Source organism: Pleurodeles waltl, chromosome 11, assembly GCF_031143425.1.
Source record: "Pleurodeles waltl isolate 20211129_DDA chromosome 11, aPleWal1.hap1.20221129, whole genome shotgun sequence".
Classification (NCBI taxonomy): Eukaryota; Metazoa; Chordata; class Amphibia; order Caudata; family Salamandridae; genus Pleurodeles; species Pleurodeles waltl.
Genome location: NC_090450.1, coordinates 898,550,034 through 898,577,574, shown reverse-complemented (window position 1 = coordinate 898,577,574; position 27,541 = coordinate 898,550,034). Strand labels below are relative to the sequence as shown.

The following is a 27,541-nucleotide window of genomic DNA, read 5'->3' as shown; positions in this document are numbered from 1 at the left end:
CTACAATCCCAACCTTACATCTTTATAAAATTTACAATACTATACATCCACTAATTCATTTAATTATAGAATAAATTATTTATTTTCCTTTTAAGTTACTAAGCAACATAGATGCACACTCACCATTAATGAACTCTATACAATGTTTCTTGCCGTTTATACAATATATTCTTGTAACCACTCTAGTTTCTTCCTTTCCCTTGCAGATCTCCTACCCTCTAACTGTCGACCACTCATTTCCCTAGATTCCCATTTGTTAGTTTTGTCCTTGTCTGATGTTGCCCCTTTTCTTCTTTGAATGGCCAATCTTTCTTTATTCCACCATTTTCCATCATTAAGTTCAACCATACACCTCTTCACACACCACCATCTTGGGATCTGAAAATGTGGAATTTCCTTTAGTAATTTTCACTGGTAATTTGGCACAAACCCAATTTCCTTCCCTTACTTCCCTACTTCTTCTTTTCTTAACTATCCATATTTATTTTTATTATACCTCCAAATTACTCATCCAAATACGAACTAATTTGTTCGCTACTTCCCTTCCCTGAAGGTGACATTCCAATGATAGCATTTGGAGTGGTCTGTAATGCCCATATCAACTTTTCCAACTCCTTTTTCCATTCTAAATCATTCAGCAATGACAGCTGTGCATTATCCTTCATCACTCGGTTGCATCTTTCCACTAAACCATTACTCCTTGGATGGTACAGAGAAGCAGTTATATGCTTTACACCCCACTGCTCATAAAGTCATTAAACTCTTTAGACATAAATTGCACTCTATTATGTGTCACTATTTCAAATGGAGCACCTTCCCTCATGAACAAATCACGCGCAGATTTCATAATTTCTTTAGTATTTTTAAAGCTAACCAATTTTACTTCTTCTGGCCAACATGGGTAATAATCCATTAGTTCAATATCAAACCTGTGACTCTCATGCAGCATATTCATTGGTCCAATAATATCCATTCCTAACTTATTTCAAGGTTTCTTTGGCACAGACACCGCTTCGACCGGACTTGGTACAGTTACTTGAGATTTGTCACTCAAAGCACATGATACACATTCTGTTACCCAATGTTTAATTTCTCCATCCACACCAGGCCACCAAAATGTCTCTTTTACTCTCCTTTTCATTATACTCATTCCAACATGCCGTTCATGAGCCAAACTCAACACTATACTTCGCATCGCTTGAGGCACCACTAGCAAATTAGCTTGTCCCAAAATGCCTCCAGTCCAACTTAACTCCTCAAAAATGTCCTTATACACCTTCATCTCTTCATCCACCTTACCCCATCCACTACTCAACCACCTAATCAATTCTTGCAACACTTTATCCTGACTCACTGCTTCTTTCCATTCTTCCTCTTTTATACATTCCTTTCCATCTAGCATTGTGCATGCTACTGTATCAAAGTCATCACTATTATCCTCTTCTATATTTGCATTCATAAGAAGACGTGACAAAGATATTTTTCGCCCCAGGAATATACCCTTTGGCAATTCTAGGTGTTGCTTTAAAAGCACCCTTTGTTGACAATAAATTGACTAAAGGTTTATGGTCCATCCACAAAACAAATTCTGTACCCCACAAATATTTCCTGAAATAATTCACTGCCCACCAACATGCCAAAGCTTCCGGCTCGATAACTGAAAATGTAACCTCAGCGCCTCTCCATGCTCGAGAGGCAAACGCCACCACCTCATTTTTGCCATCCCTGGATTGCATCAAAACAGCTCCCAATCCATGTTGACCATCTGTCACACTATACTCTGATCCCGCCTGCCAAATGGTTTCAGAGGAATAGCCTTAGCTTTTTCACATTTTATCATATTGAATTAATCTTCCTTCTCTTTAGTCCACTCAAACTTGGCATTTTTCTTTAATAACTTGCATCCTCTTCGTCTGCATAAAAATCCCAAAAAATTATCTTAGCTGATCTTTATTTTGGGGTGCAGAAAATTCTTTTATAGCTTTTACCAAACTCCTCTTTGGTTCCACCCCATTGTCAGACAACTTGTGTACCAAATAATCCACACTTTTCAGTCCAAAGTGACATTTGCTTGCCTCAAATGTGACTCCCTTTTCCTTCAAAATCATCAAAACTACTGTTCAAGTTTCATCAAGTTATTTTTGATACTCCCTAAACCAGTATATCATCCTGAAAACATTTGAATTTTCCAACACCTTTAAACACAGCTTTCATCACTCTTTGGAAAACCGATGAGACAGAAGCCAATCCAAATGGTATACGTTTAACTCTGTACACCCCATTCAGTGTGACAAAAGACGTTAAATGGCGCAAATCTTTATGCAATATAATTTGATGGTAAGCGGACAATAAATCCAACGTTGTAAACCCTTTTGCGCCTTTATTCATGGTCAACATTTCAGTAATGTTAGGTAAAGGATGCCTATAGACCCCTATCCTTTCATTCAAATCTCTCAGGTCGATACACATCCTTAACGCCCCATTGGACTTCCTTGCCAAAACCACCGGAGAATAACCATTTGGAACATGCTATAGGTTCTATTATATCTTGATCACACAAACTTTGCAGTTCCTTTTTTAATTCTTCTCTCATGGCAATTGGTAAGTGTCTGGGTTTATGAACAACAGGTTCTGCTCCTGATTTCAATTGTATATGATGACAGGAATCTGTTATTCCCCCTAATGTGTTGTTAAATAATTCTGTAAATTTTTCTATCCATATACAGCACTTTGCCGACACTGAGGTTACTACATCTTGACGTAACAGCACTTGTTCATGACTGTTGAGATCAAGAACAATTTCCAGTTTTCTTTGGTCCAACTATATCAGTAAATTTCCTCCTGTACGTGCCACATGCACTGTAGTTTGAGTTTGATTGCCATTAAAACCCAAATTTGCATTAAATTCACCTACTACCTCAATAGGCATTCCCCCATATGCTGCTAGCTTCATTTTAGACTTACTTAGTTGAACATTTTGTAATTTGCTCAATTCATCAATATTAATCAATGTAAACAAAGAATCAGAATCTGCTGTTTCATACGCTCTCATTATTCTAATGAGACTACTGGATTTGAGCGGCAGAATTGCCTGCGATGTGGGGGACTGAGTTTGACCCACTACAGGTGACACCTGTCGGCCTAATCCGGGTTTTGCTCCGGCTAACTAGCATTGCTTCATCTCTACCCAAGAGCAGGGATGATTGGGCAGCCGAGAGCATGACACAATTGATTCTCAGGGAAATCGCAGTCACTCAGATCTCATCCGTTTCTCTCAGTTACTTTAGTCACACATATACAAGGACAAGCAGAGGCAGTATATGTTTCAATAAGGTTTTAATGAAGCAACTGCATCTTAGACAATAAAGCTGTACTGCAATAACCAGGACGATAAAGCTTGACAGGATTAACATTGTGACAAGGAGAGTAAAGCATAGAAATAGCGTGTGACAGATCGAACAATATACAAATGACGACGAGATATGCGTTTAGTTTATGGTGGGGTTTATTCTAAGATTAAGGTGAAAGAAAAGACAAAACTTGAAGTATATAACCAAGCGGGCGGGTTTCCTTAGGGTTTTCGGTGCTGTTGTTCAGTTTCCTGTATTGTTGATTTAGTCTCAATTTCTTTTCCCGGGTGACTTCTGGCGGATCCCCTCAGGTGGATTCCCGGATACCGGAAAACAAAGGAAAACAACACCCGGGTAAGTATGGGGTTTTATCCAAGGTTATTTCACTCTTTCTCTGTGTATGGGTAGGAACGATAAGGAGGGGTGGGTGCCTGTGAGGAGTTGGGGAATAAGTGCTCTCAATCTTTAGTTATAGATTCGTGGGGTGCTCATATGTGCTCGTTATCGTGCCCCTTTCGATTTCCCTCCCTTTCCTCCTCTATCTTCCCTTCCCCCCCCCCCTAGTCTGATATGGCCTTTGTTTTGGTCCACAAGGACCGTACCTTGGTGAGCCACGATCCTCCTGGGTCGTGGCTGGCGTTGTGGCGTTCCTCTGCTGCGGTTTCTTCTCCTGCGGTCGTTTCTGAGGTCTCCCTCTCCTGGGCTCTCCTCTCCTGCTCCTCCGGTCTCCTCTCCTGGGCTCTCCCCTCCTGCTCCTCCGGTCTCCTCTCCTGGGCTCTCCTCTCCTGCTCCTCCGGTCTCCTCTCCTGGGCTCTCCCCTCCTGCTCCTCCGGTCTCCACTCCTGGGCTCTCCTCTCCTGCTCCTCCGGTCTCCACTCCTGGGCTCTCCTCTCCTGCTCCTTCTCCTGGGCTCTCCTTTCCTCCTTCTCCTCCTGGGTCCTCTTCTCTTCCTCCTCCGGTCTCTTCTCCTCGGCTCTCCTCTCCTGCCCCTCCTTCCGGTGCCGTCTTCCCTTTTGTTTACGCCGTGCCGGGAAACCCATCCGGTTTCCCAGGCAACGGCCTTCCCCCTGCCTCGCTCGTACCGCGTCGCCCCGGCAACGGGGAGACGCGGACATGACGCATCGGCCTGGTCCGATGCGTCATGACGAGCCGCGGTTGCCGGGGACGCCCGGTCACACACCCCTTCCCAAGAACGGTCCTGATCGAGGACCGAGGTAGAGTCTGGGTATCTGGAGAGATAATCAGCCGGGGCCTGCTGGGGACCAGGGATGTGACGGACCTGAAATGAAAAGGGTTGGAGTTCAAGGAACCACCTCAAGATCCGTGAATTCGTATCTTTATGAGCCGATAACCAAGTGAGGGGAGCATGATCTGTATAGAGAATAAAAGGGCGACCCAAAAGGTAATACTGCAAGGTGTCTACAGCCCATTTGATGGCCAAACATTCCTTTTCGATCGTGGGATAATGGCGCTCCCGAGGAAACAGTTTCCTGCTAATATACACTATCGGGTGATCCCCACCGTCCCCATCGGGCTGGGTCAGTACCCCTCCTAGCCCGACATCAGAGGCATCTGTATAGAGGTGGAACGGTTTCGAGAAATCTGGGCACCGTAGGATGGGCTCCCTAGTCAGAAAGGATTTTAGCTGTTCGAAACTAGTCTCCTGTTGATCTGAAAAAGGGGCTAATTGATTAGGACGAGATTTAGCCAGAAGATCTGTAAGGGGGGCGGCTAGGGTGGAATAATTGGGAATGAATCTTCGATAGTAGCCGACCAACCCTAGGAAGGAACGCAAATCTTTCTTCGTTGCAGGGCTAGGTGCATTGAGAATAGCTTCTACCTTCTTAGATTGTGGCTGGAGGTTCCCTTGACTGATTTTGTATCCTAGGTATAATATGGCAGGCTGTCCGATAACGCATTTTTTTGGATTGGCAGTTAACCCTGCCTGTCTCAGAGTATGGAATATCTGTTGCAAATGCAGTAGATGATCATTCCATGTTTCACTGAAAATAACTACGTCATCTAAGTAAGCAGCTGAAAAATGTCGAAAGGGGTTTAGGAGGCTGTCCATTAACCGTTGAAATGTCGCTGGGGCTCCATGCAGTCCGAATGGTAACACTGTGAAGTGGTACAGACCTGACTGCGTGGCAAAGGCCGTTTTCTCTTTATTTTCTGCGGCTAGTGGAATCTGCCAATATCCTTTAGTTAAATCTAGGGTGGACATGTATTTTGCTTTTCCTAGTTTTTCTAATACATCATCCACCCTGGGTATCGGATAAGTATCGAACATGGAATGTTCGTTGAGTTTCCTGAAGTCGATGCAGAACCTAATAGTACCATCAGGTTTTGGTACCAGGACAACTGGGGAGCACCAGGGACTAGTAGAAGGCTCTATCACTCCTAATTCTAGCATCTTTTGGACCTCATCCTCCATAATCTGTTTCCTGGCCTCTGGTATACGATTTGGTCGTAACCGGACAATTGTACCTGGCGTAGTCCGTATTTTATGGGCAATCAAAGAGGTTTTGCCTGGCACTATGGAAAAAAATGATCTGAAATGTTCCAGTAAACTGAATACCTGTTCCCTCTCTAATTTTGTTAATGAGGTGTTCACTGTGGGCAGATTCTCCTCAATAGTGGTCTCGGTCGGGCAAAATTCAATTTGAACCCTCCCATTGGGACATAGGAACCGGCCCACGGCTTCGGTCGAGTTAGAGCTCTCGGGTTCTTCCCATTTCTTTAAGAGATTTATGTGATAAATCTGGGTTTTCTGCGGCGTGGTCGAGATTTCAATTAGGTAAGTGACCGGGGAAACGGCTCGTAGTACTTTATGTGGGCCCTGCCATTTTGCAACCAATTTGTGTTCAGACGTGGGGCGCATTATAAGTACCTGATCTCCTGGTAGTAGAACCCTTAATTTACTCCCTCGATCGTAATACTGTTTTTGGTTCTGTTGGGCATGTTCCATATTTACTCGGACTGTGTCCCATAACCCTTGTAACTGAGACCGTAAGTCGTGGGCATATTCTAACAAGGGTTTCCCCCCTTCCTCCGCCTCCTCTTCCCAAGCTTCTATGGCCATGTCCAGCAGGGATCGGGGCTGTCTTCCGAACACGAGTTCAAAAGGACTGTGTCCGGTAGACGCCTGTTCATGTGTATGTATTGCATACAATACCAAGGGCAACTTTTGATCCCAGTCTCTACCTGACTCCTCTACTACTTTCCTTAGCAGGGTTTTTATGGTACGGTTGTACCTTTCCACCAGTCCATCGGTCTGTGGATGGTACACCGAGGTGCGAATTTGGGAAATGCCTAACGTTTTGCACACCTGCTTCATGAGTGTAGACATGAAAGGAGTTCCCTGGTCAGTGAGTATTTCATGTGGAAATCCTACTCGAGAAAATACATTAATCATTGCTTGGGCTACTGTTTTGGTTGTCATCCTTTTTAAAGGAATGGCCTCTGGGTATCGGGTGGCATAATCTACCATGACTAGGATATATGTGTGTCCTTTCGTGGAGGGTACTATGGGACCTATCAAGTCCATTCCCATCCTACTAAATGGAACGTCTATGATGGGTAATGGCATGAGAGGCGCTTTTCTAGGTCTACCGGGTTCGGTAAGTTGGCACCTGGAACATTGGGAGCAAAATTTTTGTATGTGGGCGAAAACCCCCGGCCAATAAAACCGCCGGAGGAGATACTCCTCTGTTTTTTCCCTTCCGAAATGACCTCCTCCGGGTTGACAGTGGGCTAAGGTTAAAATATGGTCTCTATAGTGCTCGGGCACTAACAACTGTTGCTTACGGTCTCCGGAGCGATTAGTGGTTATGCGATATAAGAGGTTTTTTCTAATTAAGAAGTAGGGACCCACCTCTTCGGTTTCTTCCGATTTGGCCGATTTCCAAGCTTGGGTGAGAGAAGGATCTTCTCTTTGTCTTTGGGGAAACCCGACAGGCACCTCATGTGTCTCGGCAATCAGACCTGAGGATGTGCTATGTGTCTCTTTCTCTCGGTGGTTTGCTTTTTCTACACGTTTCTCCCTACGTGACAGTTTCCTACGGGTAGAGGGGGGGCTCTAGGTCGCTGTCAGAAAAAGGGGCAGCCCTCCACCAATCCTGGGTCAGGGTTGGTTGTCGAACGTGGTCCAGGATCTCCTGAAAATGTTCGTAATCCGTCCCAATAATACATTCCTCTATCAGATCTGACATTATACCCATAGGAAGGCTGTCCCTGTAATTCCTCCACTCTACTGTCAGGGCCTGTAAGGGGTATCTCTCCTTATCCCCATGAATGCAGCAAATAGTCACCCAATGTTCGACTTCCTGGTCTGCTAGGGCTAGGAGATCCTTCCTTATCACGGATTGACTGCATCCAGAATCTATAAGGGCGCAAACCACTCGACCATTGACGTTTAAGGACTGTTTAAATTTGGGGTTGCCCCGGCCTGTACACAGTACCCGTCGTCGGGTAACTCCAACCTCCATGGGTTCACTAGTGTCTTGTTTCCTGGGACACATACGGGCAATGTGTCCCCATTCCCCACAGTTATAACACTGAGGACCCGGTATTGGTGGATGCTCGTAGGTTCTGCGAGGTATGGGTTCTTCGGGAAGGACTCTGGGAGTGCTTTTTGGGTTGGGGAGCCCCGGTTTTATGCTGGGGCGGGTTGGCATATTTCGTACATCCACCGAACGATGGTATGCACATGCTAAGTCAATTGCCATCTCCGTATTCACCTTGGGATGTTGACGGATCCAGTGTTTTGTAGCCGTAGGCAAGGCATCTAAATATTGTTCGAGGACAATTGTTTGGATTACGTCTTCCCGGCTATTCCCTGACGGACCCAACCATTTTAAAGCCAAATCGTTTACCCGATAGTAGAAGGTTCGGGGATCCTCGTTCGGTCCCCATTTGATTTTCCTGAATTTGATTCTATAATATTCTGTGTCATGGCCCACCCGCTCTAATATACTGGTTTTTATTTCGGAATATGGGGTTGTTCCCCCGGGGTTCGCTGCTTGATATGCGGCTTGTAGGATTCCTGTAAGCAGGGGGGCGACATACTGGCCCCATCTATCTTCCGGCCATTGTGCGGTTGAGGCCACCCTTTCAAAATTAGTAAAAAAGGATTCGGGATCATCCCCTTCTTGATATTTTTGCAAGACGGAACTTGGGACATTGGGGTGTACCTTAGTGGTAGCAATAGTCTCCGTTAGTTTCTTCATGGCCATCTCGTGGACCAGTTGATTATTGGCCAGTATGGTTGCCTGACTTTTCAAAGCCGACTGTAAGGCTTCACGGTCCTCCTTAGCCTCCCTCTGGTGGGCCTCCCACACCAGTTGTAGGTGTCGTTGGCCCTCGGCCAACTGTTTTATCATGTCCTCCAGAGAGGGGGCGTCACTCATTGTGTATACTGTTCGATTGTCGAGGAGGATCTAGAATCTGATCCCACTTCTGACACCACTGTGACAGATCGAACAATATACAAATGACGACGAGATATGCGTTTAGTTTATGGTGGGGTTTATTCTAAGATTAAGGTGAAATAAAGACAAAACTTGAAGTATATAACCAAGCGGGCGGGTTTCCTTAGGGTTTTCGGTGCTGTTGTTCAGTTTCCTGTATTGTTGATTTAGTCTCAATTTCTTTTCCCGGGTGACTTCTGGCGGATCCCCTCAGGTGGATTCCCAGATACCGGAAAACAAAGGAAAACAACACCCGGGTAAGTATGGGGTTTTATCCAAGGTTATTTCACTCTTTCTCTGTGTATGGGTAGGAACGATAAGGAGGGGTGGGTGCCTGTGAGGAGTTGGGGAATAAGTGCTCTCAATCTTTAGTTATAGATTCGTGGGGTGCTTGTAGGAAGTTGGCTCTGTATGCACTATTTCAAAGTAAGGAATAGTATGCACAGAGTCCAAGGGTTCCCCTTAGAGGTAAGATAGTGGCAAAAAGAGATAATACTAATGCTCTATTTTGTGGTAGTGTGGTCGAGCAGTAGGCTTATCCAAGGAGTAGTGTTAAGCATTTGTTGTACATACACATAGACAATAAATGAGGTACACACACTCAGAGACAAATCCAGCCAATAGGTTTTTATATAGAAAAATATCTTTTCTTAGTTTATTTTAAGAACCACAGGTTCAAATTCTACATGTAATATCTCATTCGAAAGGTATTGCAGGTAAGTACTTTAGGAACTTCGAATCATCAAAATTGCATGTATACTTTTCAAGTTATTCACAAATAGCTGTTTTAAAAGTGGACACTTAGTGCAATTTTCACAGTTCCTAGGGGAGGTAAGTATTTGTTAGGTTAACCAGGTAAGTAAGACACTTACAGGGCTTAGTTCTTGGTCCAAGGTAGCCCACCGTTGGGGGTTCAGAGCAACCCCAAAGTCACCACACCAGCAGCTCAGGGCCGGTCAGGTGCAGAGTTCAAAGTGGTGCCCAAAACACATAGGCTAGAATGGAGAGAAGGGGGTGCCCCGGTTCCGGTCTGCTTGCAGGTAAGTACCCGCGTCTTCGGAGGGCAGACCAGGGGGGTTTTGTAGGGCACCGGGGGGGACACAAGCCCACACAGAAATTTCACCCTCAGCAGCGCGGGGGCGGCCGGGTGCAGTGTAGAAACAAGCGTCGGGTTTGTAATGGAAGTCAATGGGAGATCTAGGGATCTCTTCAGCGCTGCAGGCAGGCAAGGGGGGGGTTCCTCGGGGAAACCTCCACTTGGTCAAGGGAGAGGGACTCCTGGGGGTCACTCCTCCAGTGAAAGTCCGGTCCTTCAGGTCCTGGGGGCTGCGGGTGCAGGGTCTCTCCCAGGCGTCGGGACTTAGGATTCAAAGAGTCGCGGTCAGGGGAAGCCTCGGGATTCCCTCTGCAGGCGGCGCTGTGGGAGCTCAGGGGGGACAGGTTTTTGTACTCACAGTCTTAGAGTAGTCCTGGGGTCCCTCCTGAGGTGTCGGTTCTCCACCAGCCGGGTCGGGGTCGCCGGGTGCAGTGTTGCAAGTCTCACGCTTCTTGCGGGGAGCTTGCAGGGTTCTTTAAAGCTGCTGGAAACAAAGTTGCAGCTTTTCTTGGAGCAGGTCCGCTGTCCTCGGGAGTTTCTTGTCTTTTCGAAGCCGGGGCAGTCCTCAGAGGATGTCGAGGTCGCCGGTCCCTTTGGAAGGCGTCGCTGGAGCAGGATCTTTGGAAGGCAGGAGACAGGCCGGTGAGTTTCTGGAGCCAAGGCAGTTGTCGTCTTCTGGTCTTCCTCTGCAGGGGTTTTCAGCTAGGCAGTCCTTCTTCTTGTAGTTGCAGGAATCTAATTTTCTAGGGTTCAGGGTAGCCCTTAAATACTAAATTTAAGGGCGTGTTTAGGTCTGGGGGGTTAGTAGCCAATGGCTACTAGCCCTGAGGGTGGGTACACCCTCTTTGTGCCTCCTCCCAAGGGGAGGGGGTCACAATCCTAACCCTATTGGGGGAATCCTCCATCTGCAAGATGGAGGATTTCTAAAAGTTAGAGTCACTTCAGCTCAGGACACCTTAGGGGCTGTCCTGACTGGCCAGTGACTCCTCCTTGTTGCTTTCTTTGTTCCCTCCAGCCTTGCCGCCAAAAGTGGGGGCCGTGGCCGGAGGGGGCGGGCAACTCCACTAAGCTGGAGTGCCCTGCTGGGCTGTGACAAAGGGGTGAGCCTTTGAGGCTCACCGCCAGGTGTCACAGCTCCTGCCTGGGGGAGGTGTTAGCATCTCCACCCAGTGCAGGCTTTGTTACTGGCCTCAGAGTGACAAAGGCACTCTCCCCATGGGGCCAGCAACATGTCTCTAGTGTGGCAGGCTGCTGGAACCAGTCAGCCTACACAGATAGTTGGTTAAGTTTCAGGGGGCACCTCTAAGGTGCCCTCTGTGGTGTATTTTACAATAAAATGTACACTGGCATCAGTGTGCATTTATTGTGCTGAGAAGTTTGATACCAAACTTCCCAGTTTTCAGTGTAGCCATTATGGTGCTGTGGAGTTTGTGTAAAACAGACTCCCAGACCATATACTCTTATGGCTACCCTGCACTTACAATGTCTAAGGTTTTGTTTAGACACTGTAGGGGCACAGTGCTCATGCACTGGTACCCTCACCTATGGTATAGTGCACCCTGCCTTAGGGCTGTAAGGCCTGCTAGAGGGGTGTCTTACCTATACTGCATAGGCAGTGAGAGGCTGGCATGGCACCCTGAGGGGAGTGCCATGTTGACTTACTCATTTTGTTCTCACTAGCACACACAGGCTTGTAAGCAGTGTGTCTGTGCTGAGTGAGGGGTCTCTAGGGTGGCATAAGACATGCTGCAGCCCTTAGAGACCTTTCTTGGCATCAGGGCCCTTGGTACTAGAAGTACCAGTTACAAGGGACTTATCTGAATGCCAGGGTGTGCCAATTGTGGATACAATGGTACATTTTAGGTGAAGGAACACTGGGGCTGGGGCCTGGTTAGCAGGGTCCCAGCACACTTCTCAGTCAAGTCAGCATCAGTATCAGGCAAAAAGTGGGGGGTAACTGCAACAGGGAGCCATTTCTTTACACAAGCCCCCCCCAGCCCACAGGCCAGGAGACTCAGCCCAAGCTGGGAGAGTCTTCCTAGTCTGTCAGGCGAGGAAGAGTAGGAGAAATAGGCTGGTTAGTTGCAGGGCCTACTCTGCCTTACATCCTTCTGTTCAGGTCATTCCCTTTGGGGAACTGACCCACTTCCACAGTGATAGGACCTAGTCTGAATTGCCTCTTGTCTGCCTCTTCAATGTCTCCACCCATTCTTTCTATTTTGGTCTTAGAGGTGTCCACCTCTGCTAACCTTATCTTGGCCAGGGTCACCCCTAGCTTACCCAGAGAGGTTACCCAGAGCTGGAGTAACCCCACCATGACCAATAGGGTCAGGGGGCCTAACTTGCTATTTGGCATGGGGTCAGACCACCATGCTAAGGATAGTGCAGCCATAAAGGCTAACACCCAGCAGAGGCCACTGACAGCTGTCAGTGCCCAGAACCACACCTTTAGCTCTTCACCTAAAAGGGAAGGGGCTAAGTTACAGGCTTCTTTGGGTTCAGGTTGCCTGTCTGCTGTATTGGAGTGGGGGGTTACCACATCTTGTAGTAAACACCCTTCTTCCACTCTTTCTTCTGTTAGCTGAGGAGCCACCCACTCAGGTTTAACAGTTGCCTGACTAGCCAGGACTTCTTGTGGGTCAGGTTGGACTTTATCAGGGCCATTTTTTGAGTTCTCCCCTACTGGAGCAGAATCTCCTTGGCTTGCTGTAACCTTGGCTAAAGGTTGTCCACCCTTCCTACTCTGTTTTCTTTTCTTCTTCTTCTGGGGCCTGCTTGCATTTACTGCAGAGGCAGGACTTCCAAAATCCTTGGGAGAGGGCTGGCACTGGACCAGTTTCTCTCTTGGGCTCTGACTAACCTCTGGGTAGTCATTTCCAAGGAGACAATCAAGGGGGAGGTCTGTACTGACTACTACCCTTCTCCAGCTAAGAGTGCCACCCACTTCTATGGGCACTAAAGCCACAGGCCTCTTAGTGACCCTGTCTAGGCTAACTCTTACCCTGGCAGTCTCACCTGGGATGTACTGGTTTGAGAGCACCAGCCTGTCATGCACAATAGTGTGACTGGCACAAGTGTCTCTCAGGGCAGTGGTTGGGATTCCATTCACCAGTAGGTGGTGGAAGTGTCTACTTCCCTCTGGAATCTCCAACTCACCTGTTGGGCCCTGTTTCCAGTTGAAGGCTAGGAAGACCTCCTCATCTGAGGAGTCATCTCCCATGGCTACACTGGTTACCCCTGGAATTTTGTTCTGGGGTTTGTTTTTGGGACAAGAAGTGTCCTTGGTGTGGTGCCCATACTGTTTACAGTTGTGGCACCATGCCTTAGTGGCATCCCAGTTCTTACCCTGGTACCCACCTTTGTTTTGGGTTGTGTCTTGGGGCCCACCCACCTGTTCTGGTTTTTGGGGGCCTACAGAGGACTCTTTTTCTTTGTTTCTAGTGTCACCCACTTTCTCCTGGGGAGTTTTTGTAACCCCTTTCTTTTGGTCACCCCCAGTGGAAGTTTTGGTTACCCTAGTCTTGACCCAGTGGTCTGCCTTCTTTCCCAATTCTTGGGGAGAAATTGGACCTAGGTCTACCAGATACTGATGCAACTTTTCATTGAAGCAGTTACTTAAAATGTGTTCTTTCATAAACAAATTATAAAGCCCAACATAGTCACACACTTCATTTCCAGTTAACCAACCATCCAGTGTTTTTACTGAGTAGTCTACAAAATCAACCCAGGTCTGGCTCGAGGATTTTTGAGCCCCCCTGAATCTAATTCTATACTCCTCAGTGGAGAATCCAAAGCCCTCAATCAGGGTACCCTTCATGAGGTCATAAGATTCTGCATCTTTTCCAGAGAGTGTGAGGAGTCTATCCCTACACTTTCCAGTGAACATTTCCCAAAGGAGAGCACCCCAGTGAGATCTGTTCACTTTTCTGGTTACACAAGCCCTCTCAAAAGCTGTGAACCATTTGGTGATGTCATCACCAGCTTCATATTTTGTTACAATCCCTTTGGGGATTTTTAGGATGTCAGGAGAATCTCTGACCCTATTTAAGTTGCTGCCACCATCGATGGGACCTAGGCCCATCTCTTTTCTTTCCCTTTCTATGGCTAGGAGCTGCTTTTCCAAAGCCAATCTTTTGACCATCCTGGCTAACAGGGGGTCATCTTCACTGAGAGCATCCTCAGTGATTTCAGAAATGCTGGACCCTCCTGTGAGGGAAGCAACATTTCTGACTCATTTTTGGAGACAGGGCTTGAGAGGCCCTGGTCTCCCTATTTAGGACTGGAAGGGGGGAATTGCCCTCCAAGTCACTAATTTCTTCCTCTGTGAAGTCATCCTCAGAGGGGTTGGCTTTTTCAAACTCTGCCAACAGCTCCTGGAGCTGAATTTTGGTAGGTCTGGAGCCAATGGTTATTTTTTTGATATTACAGAGAGACCTTAGCTCCCTCATCTTAAGATGGAGGTAAGGTGTGGTGTCGAGTTCCACCACATTCATCTCTGTATCAGACATTATTTTGCTAAAAGTTGGAAGACTTTTTAAAGAATCTAAAACTGTTTCTAGAATTTAATTTCAAACTTTTAACAAACTTTCAAACTCTAAAAGACAATGCTAAACAGGGACTTAACACACAAGGCCCTAGCAGGACTTTTAAGAATTTAGAAAAATTTCAAATTGCAAAAATCAATCTCTAATGACAATTTTGGAATTTGTCGTGTGATCAGGTATTGGCTGAGTAGTCCAGCAAATGCAAAGTCTTGTACCCCACCGCTGATCCACCAATGTAGGAAGTTGGCTCTGTATGCACTATTTCAAAGTAAGGAATAGTATGCACAGAGTCCAAGGGTTCCCCTTAGAGGTAAGATAGTGGCAAAAAGAGATAATACTAATGCTCTATTTTGTGGTAGTGTGGTCGAGCAGTAGGCTTATCCAAGGAGTAGTGTTAAGCATTTGTTGTACATACACATAGACAATAAATGAGGTACACACACTCAGAGACAAATCCAGCCAATAGGTTTTTATATAGAAAAATATCTTTTCTTAGTTTATTTTAAGAACCACAGGTTCAAATTCTACATGTAATATCTCATTCGAAAGGTATTGCAGGTAAGTACTTTAGGAACTTCGAATCATCAAAATTGCATGTATACTTTTCAAGTTATTCACAAATAGCTGTTTTAAAAGTGGACACAGTGCAATTTTCACAGTTCCTAGGGGAGGTAAGTATTTGTTAGGTTAACCAGGTAAGTAAGACACTTACAGGGCTTAGTTCTTGGTCCAAGGTAGCCCACCGTTGGGGGTTCAGAGCAACCCCAAAGTCACCACACCAGCAGCTCAGGGCCGGTCAGGTGCAGAGTTCAAAGTGGTGCCCAAAACACATAGGCTAGAATGGAGAGAAGGGGGTGCCCCGGTTCCGGTCTGCTTGCAGGTAAGTACCCGCATCTTCGGAGGGCAGACCAGGGGGGTTTTGTAGGGCACCGGGGGGGACACAAGCCCACACAGAAATTTCACCCTCAGCAGCGCGGGGGCGGCCGGGTGCAGTGTAGAAACAAGCGTCGGGTTTGTAATGGAAGTCAATGGGAGATCTAGGGATCTCTTCAGCGTTGCAGGCAGGCAAGGGGGGGGTTCCTCGGGGAAACCTCCACTTGGTCAAGGGAGAGGGACTCCTGGGGGTCACTCCTCCAGTGAAAGTCCGGTCCTTCAGGTCCTGGGGGCTGCGGGTGCAGGGTCTCTCCCAGGCGTCGGGACTTAGGATTCAAAGAGTCGCGGTCAGGGGAAGCCTCGGGATTCCCTCTGCAGGCGGCGCTGTGGGAGCTCAGGGGGGACAGGTTTTTGTACTCACAGTCTTAGAGTAGTCCTGGGGTCCCTCCTGAGGTGTCGGTTCTCCACCAGCCGGGTCGGGGTCGCCGGGTGCAGTGTTGCAAGTCTCACGCTTCTTGCGGGGAGCTTGCAGGGTTCTTTAAAGCTGCTGGAAACAAAGTTGCAGCTTTTCTTGGAGCAGGTCCGCTGTCCTCGGGAGTTTCTTGTCTTTTCGAAGCCGGGGCAGTCCTCAGAGGATGTCGAGGTCGCTGGTCCCTTTGGAAGGCGTCGCTGGAGCAGGATCTTTGGAAGGCAGGAGACAGGCCGGTGAGTTTCTGGAGCCAAGGCAGTTGTCGTCTTCTGGTCTTCCTCTGCAGGGGTTTTCAGCTAGGCAGTCCTTCTTCTTGTAGTTGCAGGAATCTAATTTTCTAGGGTTCAGGGTAGCCCTTAAATACTAAATTTAAGGGCGTGTTTAGGTCTGGGGGGTTAGTAGCCAATGGCTACTAGCCCTGAGGGTGGGTACACCCTCTTTGTGCCTCCTCCCAAGGGGAGGGGGTCACAATCCTAACCCTATTGGGGGAATCCTCCATCTGCAAGATGGAGGATTTCTAAAAGTTAGAGTCACTTCAGCTCAGGACACCTTAGGGGCTGTCCTGACTGGCCAGTGACTCCTCCTTGTTGCTTTCTTTGTTCCCTCCAGCCTTGCCGCCAAAAGTGGGGGCCGTGGCCGGAGGGGGCGGGCAACTCCACTAAGCTGGAGTGCCCTGCTGGGCTGTGACAAAGGGGTGAGCCTTTGAGGCTCACTGCCAGGTGTCACAGCTCCTGCCTGGGGGAGGTGTTAGCATCTCCACCCAGTGCAGGCTTTGTTACTGGCCTCAGAGTGACAAAGGCACTCTCCCCATGGGGCCAGCAACATGTCTCTAGTGTGGCAGGCTGCTGGAACCAGTCAGCCTACACAGATAGTTGGTTAAGTTTCAGGGGGCACCTCTAAGGTGCCCTCTGTGGTGTATTTTACAATAAAATGTACACTGGCATCAGTGTGCATTTATTGTGCTGAGAAGTTTGATACCAAACTTCCCAGTTTTCAGTGTAGCCATTATGGTGCTGTGGAGTTCGTGTAAAACAGACTCCCAGACCATATACTCTTATGGCTACCCTGCACTTACAATGTCTAAGGTTTTGTTTAGACACTGTAGGGGCACAGTGCTCATGCACTGGTACCCTCACCTATGGTATAGTGCACCCTGCCTTAGGGCTGTAAGGCCTGCTAGAGGGGTGTCTTACCTATACTGCATAGGCAGTGAGAGGCTGGCATGGCACCCTGAGGGGAGTGCCATGTCGACTTACTCATTTTGTTCTCACTAGCACACACAGGCTTGTAAGCAGTGTGTCTGTGCTGAGTGAGGGGTCTCTAGGGTGGCATAAGACATGCTGCAGCCCTTAGAGACCTTTCTTGGCATCAGGGCCCTTGGTACTAGAAGTACCAGTTACAAGGGACTTATCTGAATGCCAGGGTGTGCCAATTGTGGATACAATGGTACATTTTAGGTGAAGGAACACTGGGGCTGGGGCCTGGTTAGCAGGGTCCCAGCACACTTCTCAGTCAAGTCAGCATCAGTATCAGGCAAAAAGTGGGGGGTAACTGCAACAGGGAGCCATTTCTTTACAGTGCTCATATGTGTTCGTTATCGTGCCCCTTTCGATTTCCCTCCCTTTCCTCCTCTATCTTCCCTTCCCCCCCCCCCTAGTCTGATATGGCCTTTGTTTTGGTCCAGAAGGACCGTACCTTGGTGAGCCACGATCCTCCTGGGTCGTGGCTGCCGTTGTGGCGTTCCTCTGCTGCGGTTTCTTCTCCTGCGGTCGTTTCTGAGGTCTCCCTCTCCTGGGCTCTCCTCTCCTGCTCCTCCGGTCTCCTCTCCTGGGCTCTCCCCTCCTGCTCCTCCGGTCTCCTCTCCTGGGCTTTCCTCTCCTGCTCCTCCGGTCTCCTCTCCTGGGCTCTCCCCTCCTGCTCCTCCGGTCTCCACTCCTGGGCTCTCCTCTCCTGCTCCTCCGGTCTCCACTCCTGGGCTCTCCTCTCCTGCTCCTTCTCCTGGGCTCTCCTTTCCTCCTTCTCCTCCTGGGTCCTCTTCTCTTCCTCCTCCGGTCTCTTCTCCTTGGCTCTCCTCTCCTGCCCCTCCTTCCGGTGCCGTCTTCCCTTTTGTTTACGCCGTGCCGGGAAACCCATCCGGTTTCCCAGGCAACGGCCTTCCCCCTGCCTCGCTCGTACCGCGTCGCCCCGGCAACGGGGAGACGCGGACATGACGCATCGGCCTGGTCCGATGCGTCATGACGAGCCGCGGTTGCCGGGGACGCCCGGTCACATAGCGCTACCTTATTGTCACTAGAGTCAATAGACTAATTCCTACCTAGGCTGTATTAGAGCACAGCATGTTAAGCTCTAGTTCTGCCCCTCACGTTCCCCTGGGAAGACATCATCCCCCATACCTGACTAAAAAGGCCGGAAGTCTGCATAATCAGCTCTAGCGAAGCATTCAGCAATCAGCATACAGTCGTGGTCATCTGGCTGGAATCTCCCTCTAACGTGTAGGGGACAGGGAAGTGTTTTTATAATAAAACAGCTGATGTTCTGTGAAAATGTCCCTACGTAAGGATGCGTATGTTTCTATGAATACCAGAGACAAAACATTACCACATTTAGCTACAACCTATCTTACTGCAGCCTTGAGAGAAGCACAGAGCGGAAGAAATGTCTTGTTTAAGAACGCAGTGCTGGCCTGGGCAAAGAACAAATAAAACAAGACGGCAAATGTGGCTATTGTTAAAACAATGAACGTAGCTGAATAAAATATATCTAGGGTAAAGTGCACAGCGGCAGGCCTAGTGTGCTAAACTAACATGCATGGAGCTATAACTAAAATGGCTACATAACACCTTCCTCTTGCCAGTTTAAAGGTGGTTCCAAGCCTAATTATGAATAAAAGCTAATCCTATATATATATACATATAGAAATGTCAATAATGACAAGTTAAAAAGGACACTTGAATATATATAATAGGACAGTTGAAAAATATTATCTTGTGGCCTAAAAAGGCCGAATTTAAAAAAGTCATGTCATTTTAGAAGTTGCCAATGGAATCCGGGACAATTGAAGACAGGAAATCTTCCACTTCGGCAGGTGGTAAAGTAGAAAACTTGTCACCAAGAAGAACCAAGAAGCATTTGTGTTCCATAGCATGAGCTTCAGCCAAGGCAGCAGTATTCCGTGGTGTGGCCATTAATGAGTTCAGAGCTGCATCCTCCGTGAAGGGCAGCTTATGCAGCTTCCTGAAGCAAACGCACCCTCAACGCGCATGTCTGGTAATGAGCCCTCAGCGAGAACATCAACAGATCAGCGTCCAATGAAAGCAATCGCTGCGTAGAAAGACAGACCTTCAGTGCATGTTCAAAAGAGCACCAGAGGCACTGAAACCCAGGCCGCACACAATACAAAACCGGTCTCAATGACCAGAGACCAGTCATACTCCAATTGCTCCAGGAGCGATGATCCAAAGTACTGCATCATGCGTTCACGACACAACTGCGCTGGTGAGAGCGCTTTCCTTCCTCCTTGTTGCGGCGGGACAGCCATTGCGCAGAAAAAGTAGCAATAGCAAAATCCTACCTATTATAGCCAAAGTTATCGGAAACCCCCCGAAAATACTGGAGAATATTGAATAAATAAATGTCTGATGGTATTAAACCGAATATAGAGGGGAAGGTATGAACCAAACCAGAAAACCAACAGCCTTAAAATAATTTGCGATTCCAGTAGTACTGGTGTCTCGGAAAGTTGGTACTTAAATGGGGCTGTATCTCAGCTGATGACCTTGCCACCTGAAGTGCATAGGTCTCGCGTGCAGATTTGTGCGCCCCATGTTTTTGAAACAATAAAGCCTTGAGTCTGCTCAACTTGTCAAAATTCACATTAGAAGCAGCAATATGGGGCCAAATCTCAGCTACTTCCCTTTGTCTGGTGGGAGGAGAAAGTACGTTCTCGCAGCATGTAACAATCTTAGAGACCAAAACAACATAAACTATTCTGGCTCGCATCCCACAACAGTTTTTACTACTGAGGAGAACGTAGCTGCCATTTGAAAGCCCCTGGAACGTAGGTCTAATTAAGGGGACTGGAACTCCCTTCAAATAACAAGCCAAGTTTGCTGCCGAAGCGTTACAAGCCCCGTGCAAGGACAGCTGTTTACAAACCATTGAATGGTTGACAGAAGTCTCGCATTCACTACTGCTAAGAAAGACCTCTTTCATGCCACTGAGACATTTGTACGAGAAGGGCAACTCCCACACCTCATGGATGTAACTATCTCCCAGCCTTTCATATCTGCCTACTGGAATGTGTTTTAAACAGGATGTGAATTGGAGCGTTGAAATAGCCATATTAATGAACCAGTGTATTAATCGCTCAGCAGATGATATTTCAGCCACAATGAAAGGCAACTTTTCTAATTTTTTGATGTTTAACATAACATAAGTTGCTTCTTTTTTAGCCTTTATTTGTTGTTGTAGAGTTAAATTAAATGTAGAAAATATGTCCCTTGCGCTAACGTATTGCCAGGGAACACGACCTGCCTTCAATGTTTGAAGTGTCCCAACCCAGCTGCATAATGAACCTTAGTTGACTCTGTCCATGGTGTAAAGAAGGCATATCACTTTGTATTATGTCTATTGCAGAGGAAACAATGTTGTTTAATGTGTATATCCGGTCGGACAGGGCATTAATCCCATTATCTACAACAGCTAATGACTTCTGTAAGTTTTCCTAGTGTATTTGCCTTAACTGGGCAGCAGATTCTTGTTGGGAAAGCTTCCAAATTTCATTATATACTTTATATAAAAATCGCTTTCTGCAATGTTTTCTGGGGCCTAACAGGAAGTCCTGTAAGTCAGTGTAATTAGACAGAAGACTGAGGTGTTCTCTAACAGCATCTAGTGAGGAACTCTTCAATCATTGCTGGCATAATTTCCCTACACTGAATGTCGTTACTAGCAAGTTCGGATGATACAGGCCTATTAGTTCTAAAACGTCTGTGGAGTTTATAAAACATTTTTGACACCCATTGGTATCTATTGGCACAATAACCACCCAACAGGACATGACATTGAAGCATTAAACGTGCCATTCTGGATTCATTCATCGATCTGATCTTCAGTTGCATTTATATATTTTTGCCATTTGTGAAATTTTGCAGGGACAGGAATACTGGGCGCATTCAATTCCTTAATCTTTTCTAAGCCTAAACAAATTGTTTGTTGTACAGTTTAATTTAAAAATATCATTTGAACAGGTATAAGGCATGCTCTAAATAAATCTTTCTTCCCCTTTATTTGCCAATTTTTTGCTCCCCACACACTTTTTGAGTACATTTTCAATTTCAGCTTTATTTTGGCAAACAAATATCATAAAAGCATGCTAACAAAATTCATACATTTCTAAAAAGGAATAAAAACACTTTAAGAAAGTCGATAAAATCAAACCCATCATGATGTAAAAAATCGAATCCAGGACTCCCCCAAGGCCATATAATACAAGTAGGCAAGTTGTCAATATTAATATTTTAAAAATAAGCAATTTGTCAATAAAAAATATTATAATAATACACGTCACCATACAAATAATATGACATAACTATAATTACAAATCTTTGTAGGAAAAAACTGTGGATATTGTTATCTCACTATTAGTAGCAATAACTACGTTCTGGCAGATAAATTCACTTGGTCTCTGGAACTATGAGTATGCACAAGTAGTATCCATTGTAAAAACAGACCTTATCCTTTTTTGGAAAGACACTTGCCTCTAACATACCAAATTGCCTCTAAAAACCTTGCCAGTACGCATACTACCATCACATGTGGACTTGTTTTGCAAATTCTAAGAGCCGAGTGGCAATCCCTAATGCCCACCGATTTACATAATGGTTTTATCCAGTAAGCCCACTGTTTCTTATACGCCTAGCAAAAGAATAAAACATGTGCAACGCTCTCTTGGATCATACATCCCATTGGACAAAGATCAGTTGGATTTTCCGTTTGTTCCCATCCTGATGTCAAACCCCGCAGGGGTAATGATCCAAGTCTAAATCTAATATAAAGTGCACTCGCGAGGGGTGAGGTTATTATGTCTAAATAATGCTCAAGCTCATAGTGGCACTTAGTTAATAGAAATTCCTCTGTCAGACTGGAAGATGGAACTAATGCCATCTCTTCAGCTTGTCGGCTCATCCAGTAAGCATCCTTCAAGATCTGGTTGGCATTCTTTGGAAGCTGGGTAGGATCGGACCAATTCAGGCCTAGACCAAGCGTATGGAAGAGAGTTTTTACATGTTTACACCACAGTACTTTCTCTATGTGGGGGGGCTGCTAACCCTGCTCTGAGCCAGACTCTGTACGGGTCTAAAGTGTCTATAGACCATAATCTGATCCAATATTGAAGTGGCCTTAGAGCAGCTGATTTTGCTATAGAGTATAAATTTAAGTCCATTCGTATGGGCAAAGTGGGAGAGCTCGAAGGCACTTTTAATAAAGTTTCCTGCTCTCTCCAAGTCTTGCAAATTACAGTACCCCCATAACTCTGCACCATAGGGGACTCCTCCTCTAGCCTGACTTTTATACATTTCCATTGCCGGCGTAATGGAATATCTGGGTGATCTGGCAGCAAATCTCAGTATTCCACCTGCTTTTTGTTTCAGTGACATAATACACTTTAGCAGATGGGCTGGCCATTTGTGTAAATCCTCCATCCTAAATCCTAGATAATCAAAATCCGTTACTCTTTCTAAAATTTTCCCATCAAGCATTATCGTTTTCTTCATCCTACAATTTAAGTCCCCGAATACCATATATTTGGTCTTGGATGCATTCATTTGGAGGCCGTGATCCCTACGGAACCCCCAAAAATTCTCAAGCAGCCTGGTTAAACCTGTAGTGGTTTGTGAAGGCAGTAGTGTGTCATCCGCAAAAACGAGGCATGGTGTCTTGACTCTATCCAGTTTCGGGGCATCGTTTTCACAATCAAGCAAGTAGGGTATGCATGCGTTTATAAAAAGTAAAAAATAAAAATTAAAAAAAAGAAAGTGTGGGTGCTAGTACGCAACTCTGCCTTTCTGTAGGGGGAATTCCTCTGTGAGTTCACCATCTGTTCCATCTGTTCCCCATCTTATTCTGGCATAACTTCCAGTATATCATACTTAGAACAATTTTAAGAGGGGTCCTGCGACTCTGATCTTGCCCATAATTTGTCATAGTTTGTCTCAGTGGACCAGGTCAAAAGCAGACTTAAGGGCCACAAAGACGACAAAAGTCTCCCTGCCTCTAAATCAACAGTTTTCCATTTTATTGTTAGAAAACGAAAAATCTGATCTATTGTGCTTGTTTTCTGACTAAATCCTGCCTGCAGATGACTTAGGGCTTCATTGTCCTTTATCCAATCCCTACGCCTGCCCAAAACTTGGTAGGAAAAAATATTTTGTAAGTTATCTAGGAGGCTTATTGGTCTATAATTACCTGGAATTGTCCTGTCCCCTTTCTTATGGTTTGGGACTATTATCGCACCTCTCCATGTTCGGGGAGTTTGGGACCCCTCCAAAATAGAATTGGAAATGCTATTGATGTAGGGACACCAAAATTTGGGATCAGATTAAACACATCACAAGGAATTCCGTCTAGACATGGCACATTTCCTGATTTTTGTGCTAAAATTGCTTTCTCTGTTTTCCTTAGGGTAAATGGTATGAGCTTGCCTTTATCCAGTATATCTATCTCTATAGGGCTCTCATTACATACAGAAGGAATCGTTTCCTGTTTGTAAAGATCTATAAAATAATGCATCCAATTTTCAGCAGAGATATGGCAATCAGGTCTAGGATTTTGGTTGGGCTCTCAAGTAGCAATCAAAGACCAAAATCGTTTGGAATTGCTATCTCTTGCTGCTAGTAGCAGTTCTTGCCAAATCCCCTCCTCCCATTTGGACTTGCAGATCTTTGTTGTATGAGCATACTCGCGGCGAGCTAAAATTAGGTTCTCTCTTTTATTTGTCCGTACTGCCTCCAAGAGTCTACTCTTGGCCTGTCTACACTCTTTATTAAACCATCTACAGTTATTCCCCATGCACTGTTTTTTCCCCTTGCAAGCTCTGAAGAATAGGTCCCTCAAAGAGGGAAAAACGTTAAATGTTTATCCATAAGCTATGTAGGTTAACATATAGACGGTACGGCCACAGTGAAGTACTTAAGGATTAAGTCATGCATTTTGGCCATTAACCCATGGGTTTAGAGAAAGTCTTCCATTTTATTGAGCGTTTGTTGTTTGCCACTGTGATAAGGAGCATACCTTCACATTACCGCTGCGTGTTAGCTTTGGTCGAGAGCCACCCGTCCCACTGTCCTAAGATGGGTGAATGGTCACTACTACGTTGTTCCTCCACCTTAAGATCTTTGAATTCGTGCCAAATCCTAGCATCAATCAGGACAAAATCGATAGGGCTATTGTAACTCCTTCTAAAAAGGTCGATTTAGCAGCAATGTCGGAGGGAAACGTCCCATCTCCTTGGCGAAGGCATGTGTTAACATAAAATCAATCTCCTGGAGAGCCCGATTACTAAATTTAGGCTGGTTCCTTGTTGAAGAGAAAGCGGGAATTCCCCATGAGGAATCTTCTAATTGAATTAGTTCAGAAAAAAGGGAGTTTGGCTCCAAGGACACATTCAAATCTCCAGCTACAAGAACATAATGGGTAGGGAGAAATTCCAAAACCAATACACTCAGCATGCTGATAGTAGTAGTGATTTGGCTCGGCGGACCTGGTCTATGATATACATTGGCACATAAAAGCTTAGGGCCCTGCGTTAGCTTTATTGAAATTGCCAATATATCACATGAATCAACATATATTTCCCTTGTTTCCCCCGCAAGGAGAATGTTAATCCATGTAATGAGGCCCCCCACTGCCCGCCCAGCCACAGATGGTTTTTCCCTCTTGCAATATGATATAAAACCCTGCCTGTAAATGTTCGAATTAAACCAGGTCTCCTGAAAAAGACAGACATTGAAAGTATTGATGAACTGTCCCCACCCAGGATCAATGATCTTGCTACGGATGCCAGCTACATTCCATGACATTAATTCAGAATCAAAAGAGCCTGGCCCCACAGCATTGCCCATTGTACGATCGTGGGTAGATGTAGTTTCTGTGTGACGCATGACGGAAATAATGTCAGAATGTATTATAGAACCACACTGCCTAACGTGTCTGATCCAATGGATGACTTTGTTCTTTAAGGACAAGCTGCTTTCACGTGTGGTAGTAGGTAGTGATGGTACATTACACATGAAAATTTGGTGGGCCTTGTCATGGATTTTAATTGGTGGCGATACAAAAGGCTGTTCGTGAGATCTGCTGGCTCGAGGACCAAATGCTGTGTTGAATCTCTTATGAACACTCGGTCCAACATTTGGTACAATAGCTGGGAATGATCTTGTTACAGCAACATGGCTTGGATGGTGATCGATCATTATGGGCCTTTGAGTTTCATGGATGGTCAGCATGGAGGCTGGGTAATCACTTTGAATGCCTTGATTTCTAGTACCCCTTCCCAGCTGTCGTAAGAGATTAAGCACTTCCTCGTCATGTCGGAGTGCACTAGTTTCTTCTCTTAGGTTTAAAATAGCGTTACCCATACCTTCCTGGAAGGGGACTTGATCGGGCAAATGCCAAGATGTTTGCATGCCTTAATCCTGCTTGTCAATGCCCGGTAAGTCATCAAGAGTCCCCAAGGGTAAGAAGCGATTTGCACAGGGGATCTCATAAGTGGTTGAGGTACACAGGGGTGCGCCCCCCAAGCTCCCACGCGAGGGATTGGTGGTCCCACTTTCAGTAACAAAGTTATCACAATCCCCGGGATAGGCTCCACAGTTGACGTTGTTTTAGTACCCAGTTCTCCCTTATTCTTTGGCTTGGTTTGAAAAAGGAAGGAAGTGGGCCACTTTTTTTCCTCTCATAGGCATACTGTTCTTTCCCCTTCAACATAGTCTCGACTTCTTCAATCAATGTATCGATCTGGTTGGTAACACAGTTTTGGAAATTGCGGGAAGTAGTGTGGATTTTGGGAAATTCAGACAAAGCTGCACCCGGTGCAGGGCTCCCTTTAGCCTCATGCTTGCCCATTCCCAATTAAATAGCAAAAATCAAGGAGGTTTTAATGGGTTTATACACTCTAAGGGTTAATGTCCCGATTTTACCTTGTGTCAAAAGGGGGTTGGCCCGACCCGGCTTCCTTCGGTCTCTGACGGGCGCGGATGGGCCTGCCCTTGGCCCTGGCTTTGCCCGGGCGCGTCCCCTGTTGCGGGGCGGCCAGATGCGATATGAAGCGCTTGTGGTCCTGGCTCTGCCCCTCTCACGGCAATGGAGTCCTGGGACAGGGAGTACCTAACGAAGTAGTGTTCTCCCTTGTTGCGGGGCATCCCGATGCGCTATGAAGCGCTCGCAGTCCTTGCTCTGCCCCCTCACAGAAATGGAGTCCTGGGACAAGGAGTCCCCAACGAAGTAGTGTTCTCTCTTTTTTAAGTCAATCTACTTTAACCAATATTCATATCCTTCTATAGCCAACTGGGAAACAAAGGAATCCAAATAAATACATTTCGTATCTGTCAATAATATATGTACATTTTCCATTGGTGGCAATTTAAACATTGTGCCCAGAAAAATATGCAAACTTTTCAGAATATGTTTTAGAACTCCCATGTGGTGGAGTCGGACAATGTTCCCATTTTGTTGAATTAAAAACAGTCTTTGGGGTACTTGCTCTGTGAATGAAATGGTGTCCATAATAAGTATAGCAAAACATATCACCATAATTTTCTTTAGATTGATAAACATCTTCACTTTCAAATACACTATAATACTGCAATTCAATCATCATAGAATGAACTGTTTTTACATGCAGCTATCAAAACAACTCTGGGTATTATTACATTGTTTATTGAAAGTTTAAGCACATATGGTATTTGAATTACCTCTGTGGGGCCATATACATCAAATGTTACTTTATCCCAAACAATTCCATCAAGAATTGGTATAGCAGAAATGTTCACAAAAGACAAGTCTCTGCGGACCTTGTGAGAAGAGAGATGGTGTTTTAGGACCTCATCCACCAATTCAACTGTTGATCTTTCAGGAAGAAAAAGACCCATGTATTAATAAGAAAAATGTTATGACAAAACCAAAGGAGGAAAGCTAGAACAGTCAAAGAAAGCCACAGATAGTTCCATGGGAAAATTAGGTAATTAGTTTTGAGCCAGTTTATCAGCTTACTTGTTTTCGACAGTTCAGATGTAGAAGAGGCGAATGAGTCAGAGAAGGTGTTGTTGACTGCCAGAAGCAGTTTGTGCAAAAGCTGGAGCCATATTTGTAGGAGGTTCCGAATAAATGACGCCATCCGTCTGTGTTGAGATTGTGTCAAATCGATCAGTTATTTCTGTATTGTTTATTGAAATAGATGTTAGTGGAACTAATGGAAAATAATTTTTCACCCTCCCCATGCTCGGAGAGGTGTCAGCGTTGCTGCCTAAAACTTCTAGAGGGACTTCCTGGCCAGTAGTGAGAGGGATTCGGGAACTACTGGCTGTACCTCTTGGTCTGCTGTGCAGGATCAACCACATGGTGTAACTTGACATTGTCAATAGATACAAAGCAGTTTTCTTTAGCACCAGCCAACGGTGGTAGAATGACAGTTCTGGTACCGTGTATTCCCAAGACTGGGACCGGTGTACGGTAAGAAGGAC

At 45.9% G+C, this 27,541-nt stretch overlaps 1 protein-coding gene across 1 annotated transcript in view; it reads left to right on the top strand.

Annotated features, from left to right (window-relative positions):
* Positions 1–27,541, top strand: part of PTPN11 (protein tyrosine phosphatase non-receptor type 11) — a 477,212-nt gene that overhangs the window by 327,047 nt on the left and 122,624 nt on the right. The window lies entirely within an intron of this gene.